This window comes from Herpailurus yagouaroundi, unplaced genomic scaffold (assembly GCF_014898765.1).
Source record: "Herpailurus yagouaroundi ecotype Mexico unplaced genomic scaffold, PumYag 190, whole genome shotgun sequence".
Taxonomy (NCBI): domain Eukaryota; kingdom Metazoa; phylum Chordata; class Mammalia; order Carnivora; family Felidae; genus Herpailurus; species Herpailurus yagouaroundi.
In genome coordinates this window covers 27876797-27889475 of record NW_024412421.1, presented here as the reverse complement: position 1 = coordinate 27889475, position 12679 = coordinate 27876797, and positions in this window count along the sequence as shown.

Sequence of the window (12679 nt, the reverse complement as noted above, 5' to 3'; positions counted from 1 at the left end):
CACTTACCCAAATCATGTCGGCTGGCAATTACCTAACTTCTTTGTGCATCGGACAGTCTTACTTTCATTTTCCAGTTTAGGAAACTATTTTGCAGAGTACTTTGATGCTTATTTTCTTTCAGTGTTCATGGTGCCTGGCCGACTACCAAGTAAGCAATCAATTAGCAGGGTAACTTTCATCATTGTTGTTGTCACAATTATTCATTTCTCAACCGAACTGGGGTCTCTCTCTGCTACAGTGGAACTTTCTGAGATATGTGGATGCCTGGTGCCTCTATTTTCCTAATTCTACATTATTAATTAATCCTATGGTATCTTTCATATGCAAAATTGAATTATAAATTGCAGCTCTTAGGGAAAGATACCACCTTGTGAATCTCATGTTTGTGGCTGCAATCCCTAGGTTTCTGAGTGATGGTATCCATAAATAAAAGGTATTGATGTAACAGGTATTCATTGGGCACTTCTCTTTTGCACGGTTTGAGACAAATAACACTTGGGCTCCAAACTCCTGTTCTTTCAACCACACTTCTTTGTGTCTGCATGTGGATGAAGAGTGAAAAGGAGAATCCAACAGGCCTGGGTCTTCATCCTGGCTCTGTTCCTCTGGCTCTGTGACCTTGGCTGGTGCCCTCACCTGTCAATGAACTCAGTTTTCTCATTTGTTAGAGGAAATTAGTAATAACCCCCTCACATGCTACTGGAGGATGGAATGAGCTACCCTACAGCACGTTCCCTGGCATAGCATTTGGTCCAGAGTAACTTCAAGAGTTATTAGTCTCTACCTCCCTTGCCCATTATAGGGGCAATGGTACAGATGTCCTTATTGCTGCCATGATTTGTTATGGCTCAGCTGTCTCACAACAAAAGGGATTCTAAATTTTTGCCAAGGGCGTTATGTTATACTCCTTTGATGGACCATGTCCCAGGCATTCACGATGCAGGGAATCTTCATATCTGCAACATATTCCGTATATAATACTAGTCTAACAAAGCAGTGCACGCAAGGATATCCAACACGATCCCAACTATGTAAAATGGTGCTCACGGCAGGAAGATCCTACGTTATCTGTGGTCGTCTTTGAGGGGTGTATAATGAATTATTCCAATCCTTTCGTTACATTTTTCTTTGTTTTTCAAGACTTTCAAAAAGAGCTTGTGCTGGTCCTTATTACTATTTTTAAATTAAGTAATTTCTTCAATCCCTCCAAAGTTAGACCTACTTCGCCAGTTCCATAGTGTCTGTGGCAATTTATCTGCTTTTTTTTTCAGGCGGGGGGCGGGGGGGGGCTGTTTTTGTTTTGTGTTTGTCTGTACTCTCTTTATGTGCTTTCAAACCAAGAAAGTGTTTTATAATTAAAGCAGTGTGTTCAAAGCTGTGTGTGTTTGTGAGAGATCTTTCATTTACTGTACAGTGAGCTCATTGAACAAAGCAATATTTAGGCAATTCTGAAGAAATGTTTTTTTTTTTTCCTTTGTTAGCTCGGGGCGGGGGGAGCACGGCGTGGGGGGGAGTTTCAATTGTAATGATTTTCCTCCGTGTCATTTAGCAGTTTTCCAGGGCTTTTCATTATGGCAGCGCTGGGCCATTTGAGGCACTTGCTTTCTAATCAGCCCTGGACGCCTTCCAGTGAGCCTCGGCGGAAATTCACTGGGCACAGGGTTTAATTGGGGCCACCCACCACGGAGGCGCTTCCCCCCTTTGTCCGGAGAGTTGGAAGCTCTTAATGTAATGCACATAAAAACGTCCAGTATTGCAGGGCAGGAGCGAGCGGGCTCTGATGTCCCGAGGCTGTTATTATGCCCCAGTTTAATGTTAGCTTTTCAGGGAGACTCGGTCCAATCATGGGGGATACAAGAACTCTACAGAAAGAGAGCAACATAAAGTATTAGGTTGCAGTCTGAACACAACCCCTGATGTTTGGAACCTCTCTAAATAGATCCCAGACTGCTTGAAAAATAAGAAATACCCCCCTCTCATCCCTTCTCCTATAATCCCCCTGGCACCTTGGATTCCTTAAATTAATTCATTGCAAAAGCCGGTTGAGTTCCAATAATTGGTTTTAAATGATCTGCCTCTTGAAATTGTGCCTTGCAGTCTAGTGGAAACGCCAGCCTCAAGCATGGTGGGGCCAAGTCGCTATGCAGCTTCTGGAAACAAATTGCCTGTGTAATGGGGTGCAGGCTCCATACAGCACTCCCAGCGGGATGGGGATTGTGTAACTGGGGTAGGCAGGGTGTCTAGAAGGCCAGATCATGGTGGTGTTTTGGATGATGCGGGTAAGTCAAGGGAGCTGTGACCTCTTTGCACGCTTAAAATTGGAAATGTTTAATTTGGATGTGACTATGGCATCTGCAGGCTTCTTCCTGGCTGTGCTTCCCAGGATAACACAGCCAGCATCCTGGGAATAAAGATGATTCTTGCTCGGCCCCTCCCCAGGGTAGCGGGATAAAGAGAGAGAGAGAGAGAGAGAGAGAGAGAGAGAGAGAATGTTAATGAGGCTACTGCTTATCAAGGGCTTGATCTATCTAGCACTTAACCTGATGATTAGGATGATCCCTGTCACCCCTCCCTCCATCCCTAGGAGACTGGCCCTGGAGTCAGATTCACCTGGAGTCAGAAACCCTGACCGTGCTCCCAGTACCTTTCAGACCCATTGACTCAGAATCTCGGGATTGGGGGGCGGGGGCTTGGCCCCCGGGCACCCAGGCTGAGCCCAACAGCCGAGGTGGGGAACTGCACGGCTTTAACCATCAGGGTGAGCATCCAGACACTTAGACTTATGTGAGCAGAAGAACACAGAAAGGGAAAGAGGAAAAGACCACTGTGCATTCTAGGGGAGGGAGGAAATAAAAACGGGCCACGCTGGGAATGAGGGAGGGGGAGAAAACAGCTGGAGCTCGTTCACAGGCGGGTGTGCGACCCCTTGGGTTATGGAGCCCCGGCCTCACAGGAGACCGTGGAAGTGAGTTTCCCCGGGGCAGGGCTGGCTGAGGACGTGATAGAAAGTGCCTGCCTCAGCCGTCTGGATCAGTTTCCTTCTGGGCAACCGAGGGCTCCATTCAACGCCTTTCCAAGAGTGTCTGTCCCAGCCAGTTCTCCGAACTAGAAACAGAGATGGCCGGGTGCACTCCGCTCCAGGCCCCTGGGGAGGCAGCAGTGGCTGGGGTGGGGGTCACGGCGTCTATTGTACGTGTCTCACGGAGCTCAGGAGCCCCTCTGCCCCCAGCCAGGGGAAGTCTACCCTGGATGAGACGCCCCATTTTCTAGTCTGGAAGGGTGCCGAATGCCAAGGGCCTAAATTAAGGCATTTGCGATGAGGACTGAGCCTGTGGCGTTTCTAAAGCAGTTTTGTTGGTCCATGAGTTCGAGCCCCGCGTCGGGCTCTGGGCTGATGGCTCAGAGCCTGGAGCCTGTTTCCGATTCTGTGTCTCCCTCTCTCTCTGCCCCTCCCCCGTTCATGCTCTGTCTCTCTCTGTCCCAAAAATGAATAAACGTTGAAAAAAAAAAAAAAAAAAATAAAAAAAAAAAAAAAAATAAAGCAGTTTTGTTAACAGCTGAGCCCCCTTCCTTCCCACATCCTGGACGCTCCCAAACCTCCCAGTTTGGGCTTCAGGGCAGATGGCCGCAGCTGGAGGAGAGCTGATGGCTTTTGCTCAGTGCCTTGTTGAGTTTAAGGTGACTCTGACGCATCCGATTAAAAAGGCCCCGTGAGTGGTTAGAAATGTGACCCTGGAGCTTTGGATTGCGACTCAGGTTGGAATGACAGCTCAGGGAGTCCCCCACGATTCAGATAGGATCTGAGCGCATGAGGGGAGGAGATGATCTTCTTGGAAAAGATAAGAGACAAGGATGCATATTCTGGGGAGCACCAGTATTTAAGGAACAAAAAGGGAAGGGAAATCATTGGTAAAAATTAAGGGGGAAAACCCCACAACAGGCCACAGTAATGACCTGGAACTTAGGAGGTGAGTGCTTTCTGAGAAAGAAGCACTGATCATTAGTTTCAAACGCTATAACTATTTAAAGAAGTTAAAGCCAAAGCCAAAAAAAAAAAAACTATTCTTTAATAGTTCTGAGTTAAAGGAACAAGGTGTGTGGGGGTCTTTATATTTCTACTTATTTTTATTTATTTTTTAATGTTTATTTATTTTTGAGAGACAGAGAGTGTAACAGGGGAGAGGCAGAGAGAGGGGAGGGACAGAGGGTCTGAAACAGGCTTAGCATTGAAAGCACGGAGCCTGATTCGGGGCACGAACTCAGGAACTGTGAGATCAGGTCCTGAGCCGCAGTCAGATGCTTAACCGACTGAGCCACCCAGGCGCCCCTTCCACTTGTTTTTAAATCGCTTTAGTCTCATTTCACAATTTTGAAATTATCCTTTGGAGTCTGGCCGTGGTGGGGACCATTTCAGGGGACTTGGGGCAGAAGTGAGGGGTAAGTGACTAATGGTATGAAACTGCAGAGTGTGGCCTTTTAAATTTTTTTTTAATGTTTGTTTATTTTCGAAGGAGAGAGAGACAGACAGACAGACAGAGCTTGAGTGGGGGAGGGGTGGAATGAGAGAAGGAGACACAGAATCCGAAGCAGGCTCCAGGCTCTGAGCTGTCAGCACAGAGCCCGATGCGGGGCTCGAACTCACTGACCTCGAGATCATGACCTGCGCGCAAGTGGGAGGCTCAACTGACTGAGCCACCCAGGCGCCCCCGCGGAGCTCAGCCTTTTGAAGAGCTCCCTGAGAAAGCGCGACACGTGGGAAGGATGCTGGGTAAATGGAAGAAATGATAAAACTGGTGATTTAGAAGTAGAAGCAGTACATAGCGGTAGCTGGGATGAATCTTTGCTTCCAGTCAATTCTCGAATCCCGATAAGAAAAAACCTGAGAACACACCCCCAGCTGGGCTCTATGAATGGTTGCATCCTGCCTGAGGCTGACTCGAAGTGAGATGCAGTAGGTCCTAGGCTTCTAAATCCGGTCCCCAAAAGGTGTCTGTAGCCCAGAGGGGCTGTTCTTGTCCTAATTTGCTTATCTTCCAACTTTTGGTCCCTTCTCTGCGCCTGCCTGTGGGGAAGAGAGCACTATTTTCTTTTCTCTTCTTTTCTTTTCTTTTCCTTTTTTTTATTTATTGAGGTATAGCTGACATACAATATTACATTAGCTTCAGGTGTATGACCTAGTGATCCAACATTTGTAGACATTGCAAAAGGATCAACACAGTAAGTCTAGTCACCCTCTGCCATCTTACAAGGTGAATACAATATTTTTGGTATAGGCCCCATGCCGTACATTATATCCTCATCACTGGACGTTCGCATCTCTTCGCCCTTATCACCCATTTTGCTCCCCGGCCCTGTGGCAGCCACCAATCTGTTCCCCGTTTCTATGGCTCTGGGCCTTGTTTTGTTAAATTTTTAGATTCCATGCATAAGTGAAATTTTCTGGTATTTGGCTTTCTGTCCGCTTTATTTCATAACCAGACGTTATATCCTGACGTATATATAACCTGACGTATATATAACCAGACGTATAATACCCTGTAGGTCCATCCTGGCCACAAATGGCAAGATCTCCTTATTTTCTATGGCTGAGCGGTGTTCCATTGTGTATATATACACTTCTTTATTCATCTGTCAATGGATACTTAGGCTGTTCCCATATCATGGCCATTGTAAATAATGCTGCAATGGAAATGGGGGTGTGTGAATCTTTTTGACTTACTGTTTTTGCCTTCTCCAGTTGTGTAACCCAGCAGTGGAATTGCTGGATCATATGGTAGCTCTAGTTTTCATTTTTGTGAGGGAAACTTCATACTGTTTTCCACCGTGGCTGTACAAGGGAGCATCATCTTTTTATTTTTATTTTTAAAAAAAAATTTTTTTTCAACGTTTTTTATTTATTTTTGGGACAGAGAGAGACAGAGCATGAACGGGGGAGGGGCAGAGAGAGAGGGAGACACAGAATCGGAAACAGGCTCCAGGCTCTGAGCCATCAGCCCAGAGCCCGACACGGGGCTCGAACTCACGGAACGCGAGATCGTGACCTGGCTGAAGTCGGACGCTTAACCGACTGCGCCAACCAGGCGCCCCTATTTTATTATCTTTTAAAGTTTATTTAATTTGAGAGAGATAGAGATTGAGCAGGGGAGGGGCAGAGACAGAGGGAGAGAGAGAGAATCCCAAGCAGGCTCCACACTGTCAGCACAGAGCCCAACGCAAGGCTCGAACTCACAAACCAGGAGATCATGATCTGACCTGAAACCAAGAGTCGGATGCTCAAATGACTGAGCCACCCAGGTGCCTCCAGACATTTTATATGTGTTGCTCCTTTTGACCCTTATGAAAATAAAAATAGGTGAACGATTATTTTCTCTGTGTGAACAACAATGAACACATTAGGACTTTGTGTTCAAGGTCACATAGCAAAAGTACGAGGATTGCTCTTGTTGCAAGTGTTAGAAGACCAAGTTAAAGGGGGAAATAAAGTCGGAAGGAGCTCTCTCAGCTTAAATGGTAGTGATTCCAAAGATTCACGGAGAGCCTACGAGAATCATGGGCACCAGCTGGAGCCTGTTTATTTCCCTCTCTCCTACTTGGTGAGTTTCATTTTCGAGCTCAGGGGGCTGACTGCCGACAAATCCAGGTTTTAGTCATACATTGTGACAACCTCAGCTGAAAGATGGGCTCATTCTCCCAAATCGTGTAGATAAACACCAGTGGATGATTCTAATAGGTCACGCTTCAGTCCAGATCCCACCCGTAATTTTTGGCCCCCCAAAAAGTGCTCTTACAAGTTTGGGCAGGTCTAAATCACGGATTAAACCAGAAAGAGGGAGATGGAAATGTGTCGAAGGCAAATTATCCTCTCCCACCCACAAATCTAATCAAACAAGCAACAAATACTTACCACTCATCACGACAGCAAGGATTCAATCTCACGCGGGCCCTTTCTTATTTCTATTATACTTTGATTCCTCCATGAGTAAGGAATGACTTGAAGGCATCCCCGAAGCTTTAAATCTTGGGGACTCAGAAGCAGTGCTGGCATTTAAGTAAAGGTGTAGGGATGGTGGAACATAGCTATCAGTTTGTGATATCTGTAGTTACGTCAGAAACAACCAGGGACGCCTGGGTGGCGCAGTCAGTTAAGCGTCCGACTTCAGCCAGGTCACGATCTCGCGGTCCGGGAGTTCGAGTCCCACGTCGGGCTCTGGGCTGATGGCTCAGACCCTGGAGCCTATTTCCGTTTCTGTGTCTCCCTTTCTCTCTGCCCCTCCCCCGTTCATGCTCTGTCTTTCTCTGTCCCAAAAATAAATAAACGTTGAAAAAAAAAAAGAAACAACCAGGCGTTGGTTAAGAGACAAATGTCGGGGCCTCATCCCAGACCCACTTTACTGGAATATTCATGGGGATGCCCACAAGTGTGGTTCTACGATTCCCCCCGGTGATTTTGGTTAGTAGTAGTGCTTGCCAATCCTGGCCCGCCCAGGCTCAGTGAGGCCTGGCTGGCCTTATAGACGTGAGCTAGGGAATCACCAGGGGCAGATGTCTGAGCCTGCGTGTGCTGAGATCCTGGTGGCGGGGGAATGAGGAGAGAATATGTCACCTAGACAAGAGTTATTTCCCTTTCTTAGGCAGCCTGATATTTTCCAGAGCTTTTGCAAAGTCTCCCTATTCCACCCTCCCACTGGGCACAGAGCTCAGAACTTGGCCTTGAGTCCGGTTGTGGAAATCAGTAGGTCTAGCTCCAATACAGCCTCCTGGGCTTCGGGCAAACAAACCACTTTTAATAGTAGGTCTTGGGAAAGTACTAAAAATAGAACAGGGAAGCAGCATCCTCCAGAGCAGAATCAACAGAGGCAAGTGGAGAGGAGGAGGGAGGAGTCTCACCACACAGATAAGTTACGACACACACGCAGGTTGTGAAGCAAAGAAATCGAGGTCCGTGTCCTAAGAAGTGCAGTGAGAGACTGCAATAAAACGCAAGAGGGGAGAAGGTTGACAATTCCTAAATGGTGTTGGATGACAATCTATTTCCAAAGCTAGCTGCTAAGCTAAGAGGTTCTGCTTCCTGCATGGTCACTGACAAATAGCAAACGAATCTGGCTACATGGCACCGGTTGGAATTTCACTCTGTGTGTGGTGCTCACCTTGCCTTTCTGGGTGGTTATCTCTAAAGAACGTGGACAAAGTTTGGACCTGCCATTCTGTCATCTTCCACCTCCTCCCTCCTCCCCCACGATTTCTGAGTACTGTGTCAAGAACTTTGGCCGGAGGGAAGCCCTTCCCTTGGGGTTTTGAGGAGGTAAATAGATTTCCATCTCTTTGCCTTTCCTTTTGGCTACCGTGTTGAAATAAGTTAAACCTTGTTTTCTGTTTCTCTTTTACCCTGTTCTGGCTTTGGAGGCATGGTTTTAGAGGTCTTTCTCTTCGGACATGAAAATACTCTCTCCGGGAAGCTGTCAGGAATCTGTTCAGTAAAACCTGATGAAATAATGCAGCTGTCAAATGCCAGAGGAGGGGCAGTGTCCTTACGCTCTCCGCACGGAAAGAGGGGGAGAAAATAAGGGGTCATTTATGGCACAAACAGTCAACAGTGGTGGGAGAAGAGCTGAATGTTCTCACTTTCCATGAAAGAGACACTTGCAGCTTCATAAAGCCGAGACCAAGGGAAAAGTGAGTAAAATAGCAGGGATTGCCTTTTTTTCTCACGCTGGCCAGGAGGAGGCACATGACTGATGGCATATCCTTTTGAAGAAATGTTCCACTTATGGCAATGTAGAAAGAAGAAAAACCAGTGCCTAGAATTGTATCGTTGATGTTAAAGAAGGAAAAAAGAGGGGAAGTCTTTAAATAGGTAGGAGTGAAACCATGTGGGGGCGTCTGAGTGGCTCAGTCGGTCAAGCACCAGCTCTTGGTTTTGGCTTGGGTCGTGATCTCACTCACATTTCTTGAGTTCGGGCCCTGTGTTGGGCTCTGTGCTGATAGCACAAGGAGCCTGCTTGGGATTCTCTCTCTCTCTCTCTCTCTCTCTCCCCTGCTCACGTTCTCTCTCTCTCTCTCAAAATAAACAAGTAAACATTAAAAAAAAAGAGTGAAACCATGTAATCTTCCCATCTCAAGCTTTCCCACCATGTCCTCCCTCCCTCCCTCCCTCTCTTTCTTCTTACAAATATTTATTGAAGGCTCACGGTGTGCCAGGCTCTGGGCTAAGTCTGACAAAATACGACACAACAGGTTTTTTCCCTTTTCCCCCTTTGGTTTACGTGATGAACTGAATGTTTGTGTCCCCACTCATTCAAATCTAACACCCAAGATGGGGTCTTTGAGAGACGATTAGACCATGATGACTGGGTCAGTGCCCTTATAAAAAGGGATGGAAGAGGGCTCCCCGGTGGTTTCCAACATATGAGGACACAGCCAAAAGAAGGCGCTCTATGAACCAGGAAGCAGGCTCTTGCCAGACACCAGATCTGCGGGCACCTGGGTCTCGGGCTTCCCGGCCTCCAGAACTGCGAGAGAGAAATGCTTGTTGTTGATATGTCACCGCTGCTGTGGTATTCTCTTAGAGCAGCCCGAACAGACTGAGACAGATTCCAATGAAGTTTATTATTTTTTAAGTGTATGTATTTATTGAGAAACAGGAAGAGAGCACAAGTGGGGGAGCAACAGAGATACAGGGAGAGAGGGAGAAGCCCAAGCAGGCTCTGCACTGTCGGCGCTGAGACTGATGCAGGGCTTGACCTCAAAAGACTGTGAGATCCTCACCTAAGCGGACATCCAGAGTCCGGCGCTCACCTGACTGAGCCACCCAGGCGCCCCTGAACTTCAGATATTCATTATTGTGTCTTAGATTCGTACTTTTAAAATCAGCCAAGATTGGTGTTTCCAAATAACAGAGATGGGTGCTACTTTGCAATTCACAGCCCAAGGGCTGGACCTTGTGGTCCTGACTCTCTGTCACCATCTAGAGGCAATTTGTACATATTGCAGGGCTAGTTCTTGGAATATTGAGAGCATAAAATCCTCTCAGCAGGTATATATGGCTGGCTTTGCAGTGTTTATATATTGGCCCTGCAGAAGAAATTGGATCCAGTCATCTGAAAATGGATGGGACTGGACATTATGATCTCCTGAGCTATGAGAATGTGAGAAATGGGTCTTGGTTTCTGTATCAAACCGTGGAGGGCTGGGATTCACCCAGGGCAAAGGTTTACTAGGGTATGGGAGAAGAGGGATGAGCCATTTATATCAGGTTCAAGAGGAGACCTCCACACCCTTGGTGTCGAGTTCTTTTCTTACTAAAGTGCTGAAGTCACGTGTGTTAGAGTCACCCACAGGTGCTTGCCACAGATGCATATGTGAGCCCTACATCAAATCTCCTGGCTCAGAATTTCCATGGCACATGGCCTGGGAATCTGCATAGGAAGACAGCATCACAGGTGACTGTCATGCACATTCAAATTTGACATCGGATGTATGAAGTAACAGAAGTACAGTGTATCCTCTGTTCTCCCTTTTAGAGCCCATGTATAAAGTGCTTCGAAAAACAGAGTCAATCCTGGAGATACCCTTCTGATGCATTGTGTGTATTCCTATTCCGCTGATTATAAGATCGAGGCCACAAGAGCTTAAAGAGATCACGCGGGGGAACCCAGCTGGTTTGTTCCATCTGGATGTCCTCCCCATGTGGCCTTTCTTCAGGGCCTTCCCTAGCAGAAGTGCTCTGGATCTGCAGCCCCCACCCACCTCCTCTCTGCTGCGACCGGTGAAACCGACCAGGCGTGTTGAGCTCTCACTCCTTGTAAGCTGTGATGTGGACCTCATCTTAGCCACCTCGGCACTCTTAGGGAGGAGCAGGGTCCACATCCGCCTCTCCTGCTACCATCCTGGTCCAAGAGGCCCGAGTTATTTACCTTAATTCTAGCAAGTTTGCCTGCCCCCCCGGCCCTGCCTCAGCCCCTCCAATCCATATCCACACAAAATCTGAGACTTTTTTTTTTAAAGTTTATTTATTTTGAGACAGAGAGAGAGAGAGAGAGACCACGAACCAGCAGAGGAGGGGCACAGAGAGGGAGAGAGAGGAAAAGAGAGAGGATCCCAAGCAGGCTCTGGGGCATCAGTGAGGAGCCCAACGTGGGGCTCGAACTCCGGAACTGTGCGATCGTGACCCGAGCCGAAGTTCGAAGCTTACCCAACTGGGACACCCAGGGGCCCCTGAGACTTTTTAGGAGGTAATGTCATCCTCTCCACTCTCTGTCTCTCACGTCTGAAATCTAACAGGTTTCTTCACGCTTCCTCTCCCCACCCCGCCAGGTCCTACTGATGTGGCCATTAGCTTTCCACCTCTCCCTCTGGCCTGTAACTCTTCCACCCTCTTCACGCTGGAAGACCTCCACTTACCTCCACTTACCTTGTGCTCCCTCTCCTGGCACACAAGACCTTATTCCTCTCTTCCCTGGGAAAATCAACCCACTCTCTTTGGTCTTCCTTGGAAGGCCAACTCCAAAGAGACACGTGAGGCGCAGACACTCTTAACCCCACTCCAGCTAAATCAGATTCTGCTGGCATTCTTTCTCATGTAGGCACCTATTCTGCTCCATGATAGTATTTGCGACCATTTGGGTTCTAGCGCCGTCGAGGAACCCAATCGCCGTCTTTCCCACTGGCCTGTGAGAACATATTTCGTTCATCACCGCCAGCAGGAGGGATCCCAAGATCAAACGAATGTATTGAGTCAAGAACGGGCGCGCGGCAAGCGAGACGCACGTTCACCGCGACGGCAGGTACCGCTTGTTCCGGTCGAGTTCTGCGGGTCGTGGTGCTGGGGGCCGGGATTCCGTCTGGAGGAGCTGGAGGCATGGTCCCTGGGAGAAGGGAGAAAGATGAGAAGGATGAGAAGCGGTGGCCCCACCGCCAGCCTGCCGTGCGCCGCGTAGGCAGCGACGAGGCTCAGGGTCCCGGCCCCCCGGGCTCCTCCACGTTTGCCAGCTCCCCGGTCCCTCGGGTGGGCTCTCGGGAGCCCAGCCGAGCCCAGTTTCCTCTTCTTTATCAAGGGGTTAATAATTCCCCCCTTGCCAAGCAGGGCCTTGAGGTAAACGGAGACAAAGCACCTGGCACTCGGGAGGCGTTCAGAGCGCGAAATACCTCGGCTGTGTCGCCGGAAGACTTGTCCAAGAGAAGTCTGCACAGGCAGCGAGGGGAGTCGCGCCGCTTACCTGGGCCTGCCCCCTCCCAGCTCGGCCCTCCGTGCGCCGAAATTACGTTTTCCGAGCCGGACCCAGGGCGCTCCCCCCTCCCTCCCCCCGCCACTCCCCCAGGGCCCTCCCCCTCCGCCTCCTCCCTGCGAGCGGGAGCCGGGGATCCCACGCCCTTGCACCAGCCCGGGGGCTCGGACGGGCCCGGGAGCCGCTGGTCGCCAATCACCGTGCGGTGGAGAGGCGGGCGCTCGGCTCGGCGCGCCGGGGGAGCCAGCTGGCGCTGCTTTCCCCGGGAGCCTCAGACGCTCGCACAGACAGACGGACGCACAGACTGGCGGGCGAGCGGGCGGGCAGGCACGGACAGCGTCCCCCGGCCGTCTGCGCTCCGAGGCGCGCGCCCGCCCCGGGGAGCCCCCACCCCCGCCCCGTGCGCCCCCCCACCCCACCCCACCCCTCCCGGGAGCGGCGGGCGGCAGCTCCG